Raw genomic sequence first — 4,182 nt, 5'->3', positions numbered from 1 at the left:
AAGACAAACTTGAATATATTGCCTACTCACAAGGTTGACATGATTGCTTATTGTTGGATTGATCTTCCGAACCATCATGTCATTTTTAGTCAATTGTAGTCTCAATCAGAATATATATCTTTTTCTAACTGATTCATGGAAATAATATAACTTATTGAGAAGCGTAGATTGTAAGTAAGAAAAACTTTGAACATAAGGTGTGGGACATTCAGTTTCTCTGAATAGAATATAGACAAAATTATAGTTGCCATGCTTGCTCAAACAAATCACTATTCTTTTTCCTTTTTTGATTCATTAACACATTTCCCTAGTCAGGCTAATTGGGTTGTTGAGGTAGAATGCCTCCCAAGTGGAGATGCCTTCTATTTTTCCATTCAGATTTTTTTTTGAATGGAGTAATTACCATAAATCACTGTAACATCACCACCCCAAAATTATCATCCAAGTGAATGCTTTCTTTTTTAGAGATCTTAGCAAAGACACATTGGAGGATGGGAATGATCTAGTGCCTCATCTTTGCAAGGTTATTGGATAACTTTATTACTAACAAAATGCTGATGGGGCTTGGGGGTCAATGTACCTTACCAAGTTTTATTATTATTATTTGGTAGATGGAAAAAAGAAAAGCAATGTAAATGTTAGTAGTGTCATATTTCAAACAATGAAGCAAAAAAAAAATGCTTAGAAGTAGGAAATTTTTCAATTAAATAGCCATCACTTTATGTTCATTTAATTACTTCATAAAGCTGTGATAAATTCTGTTTCTTTTTATCTGTTTCTCCTTTGAAAATTTATATTTATTACATGTACTCTATTTTGTAATTGAAATAATTAATTTAATTAGAGATGATGAACTTGACATGTTTGGCTATATTTTATCTGTGTAGTGAAGGCAGATGATACGCTTTGGCTGTGTTCCCACCCAAATCTTACCTTGAATTGTAGTAATCCCATGTGTCAAGAGCAGGACCAGGTAGAGATAATTGAATCATGGCAGTGGTTTCCACCATGCTGTTCTCCTAATAGCGAGTGAGATCTCATGAGACCTGATGGTTTTATAAGGAGCTTCCCCCTTCACTCAGCACTCATTCTCTCTCCTGCCAACCTGTCAAGAGGTGCCTTCTGCCATGATGGTAAGTTTCCTGAGGCCTGCAAAACCATGTGGAACTGTTAGTCAATTAAACCTTTTTCCTTTATAAGTTACCCAGTCTTGGGTATTTTTTCATAGCAGTATGAGAATGAAATAATACAGTAAATTGATACCAAAGGAGTGCGGTGCTGCTTTATTAAGGATACCTGAAAATGTGAAAACAACTTTGGGACTGGGTAACAGGCAGAGATTGGAACAGTTTGGAGGGCTCAAAAGAAAAGAAGAAAGGCGAAAGTTTGAAACCTCACAGAGACTTAAAAGCCTCAGAAGACAGGAAGATGTGGGAAAGTTGGAACTCCCTAGGGACTTGTTGAATGACTTTGACCAAAATGCTGATAGTGATATGGACAAAGAAGTCCAGGCTGAGGTGGTTTCAGATGGAAATGAGGAACTTGTTGAAAACCGGAGCAAAGATGACTCTTGTTATGCTTTAACTAAGAGACTGGCAGCATATTGCCCTTGCTCTAGAGATCTGTGGAACTTTAAAACTTGAGAAAGATGATTTAGAGTATTTGGTGTGAGATATTTCTACATGGCACAGCATTCAGTAGGAAGCAGAGCATAAACTTTTGGGAAATTTGCAGCTTGACAATGTGCTAGAAAACAAAAATTCATTTCCTGAGGAGAAATTCAAGCCTGTTGCAGAAATTTGCATAAGTAAGGAGGAGCTGTATTAGTCTGTTTACTTGCTGCTGATAAAGACATACTTGAGACTAGGCAATTTACCAAAGAAATAGGTTTAGTGGGACTTACAGTTCCACATGGCTGGGAGGCCTCATAATCATGGCAGAAGACAAAGAAGAGCAAGTCACATGTGGATGGCACCAGGTGGAAAGAGAGCTTGTGCAGAGAAACTCCCATTTTTAAAACCATCAGATCTCATGAGACTTTTTCACTATCGTGAGGGCAGCATTGGAAAGACTTGCCCCCATGATTCAATCATCTCCCACCTGGTCACCCCCACAACACATGGAAATTATGGGAGCTACAAGATGAGATTTGGGTGGGGACACAGAGCCAAACCATATCAGGAGCCAAATGTTAATTCCAAGACAACGGGGAAATGTCTCCAGAGCATATCAGAGATCTTCATGGCAGCCCTTCCCATCATAGGCTTGGAGGACTAGGAGGAAAAGCTTATCAGTGTGCTGGGCTCAGGGCCTTGCTGCTTTGTGTAGTCACGGGACTTGGTACCTTCTGTCCCTGGCATAGCTTAAGGGGGCCAAGGTACAACTGGGGCCATGGCTTCAGAGAGTTCAAGCCTTGGTAGCTTCCACATAGTGTTGAGCTTGCAGGTGCACAGAAGTAAAGAATTGAGGTTTGTGAACCTCTGCTTAGATTTCAGAGGATGTATGGAAATGCCTGGATGTCTGTCTAGGCAGAAGTTTGCTGCAGGGGCAAGACCCTTATGGATCCACTAACAGATTGCACCATACCCCTGGAAAAGCCACAAATACTCAATGTCAGCATGAAGGAAACTTGGAGGGGGACTGTACCCTGCAAAGCCACCGGGGTGGAGCTGCCCAAGGCCATGGGAGTCCACCTCTTGCATCAGCATGACCTGGTGTGAGACGTGGACAAAGGAGATCAATTTGGAACTTTAATGTTTAATGACTGCCCTACTGGATTTTGAACTTTCATGGGGACTGTAGCCCCTTTGTCTTGGCCAATTTCTCCCATATGGATTGGGTGCATTTACCCAATGTCTGTACCTCTGTTTTATCTAGGAAGTAACTAACTTGCTTTTGATTTTACAGGTTCATAAGTAGAAGAGACATGCCTTGTTTCGGATGAGTCTTTGGAATAGTACTTTTGGGTTAATGCTGAAATAAGTTAAGACTTTGGGAGACTGTTGAAAGGGCATGACTGTGTTTTGCAATGTGAGTACACGAGATTTGGGAGGGGCTTGGGTGAAATGCTATGGTTTGACTCTGTCCCTGCTCAAATCTCACCTTGAATTGTAGTAACTCCCATATTCCAAGGGTGGGATGAAGTGGAGATAATTGAATCATGGGGGCAGTTATCCCCATGCTGCTGCCCTCATGAGAGTGAATGAGTTCTCACAAGATCTGATGGTTTTATAAGGGGCTTCCCCTTTGCTTGGCCCTCAGTCTCTCTCATCCACCCTGTGAAGAGGTGTCCCATGATTGCAAGTTTTCAGAGGCCTCCCCAGCCATTCAGAAATGTGAGCCAGTTAAACCTCTTTCCTTTAAATTATGCAGTCTCAGGTATTTTTTCATAGCAGTGGGATAAGGGACTAAAACAGCTGAGTTTTCTAACTTTCTTTCTACAGTTTAAATATTCAGGATAAAAGCAATAATATAGTTAAAATATCACCTAGCTGTTTTGGTAACTATTCATTTTTTCACTTATTAATTCAACATACTATTAGCAAGCTTCTTATATGAAAAACACTAACAATGTAAAACAAGCCAGTAATTATTAGAGGCTTAATCTGTGTGAGGTACTTTGCTAAGTGTTTTCTTTCTCACAACCCTATGAGGTATATACTGGTATAATTTCTTTTGTAAAGATTTGAAAGCTGAGCCTCCTGAAGGTTACGAAACTTACTCAAAATCAACCAGTCACTGTACAACAGAGCTGAAACTTGAACTAAGCTCTCTGACTCTGTAGTTCATGATCTCAGCCATAGATTCTGGAGAAAAATGTAATAAATTGTTGCTTTTGGGACAGTTGTTGTTTAGAGATGAACATCCTGGTGGCAGCCTGACATACTTGGATATAGTCAGGAATTCTCTATTGGTGAAGATGAGATGATGAAGAAACCGTTTTCTTCATTAACTGATTTTCCGAGATTTGTTTTTGCATGTTCAATACTGCTGTTATGGAACTATGACTGTGTGGACACGTGATGGGCACCAGAAAAAATATGGTAAATAATCTGCTTGTAAGGTGCTTAAGTCAAGTGCTGCATAGTATCTGTGAGCATTTGGACATGGGTAAACTTTAATTTTAGGTCTTATCTTCTTCTGGGGATTCTGTTTGGCCTCCTCTAAACCAAAACATTTGGT

The sequence above is a fragment of the Sapajus apella genome, unplaced genomic scaffold (assembly GCF_009761245.1).
Source record: "Sapajus apella isolate SASKATOON/1434 unplaced genomic scaffold, GSC_monkey_1.0 scaffold131, whole genome shotgun sequence".
NCBI classification, from domain to species: domain Eukaryota; kingdom Metazoa; phylum Chordata; class Mammalia; order Primates; family Cebidae; genus Sapajus; species Sapajus apella.
The sequence above is the reverse complement of the archived record's forward strand: the minus strand, read 5'-3'. Positions refer to the sequence as shown.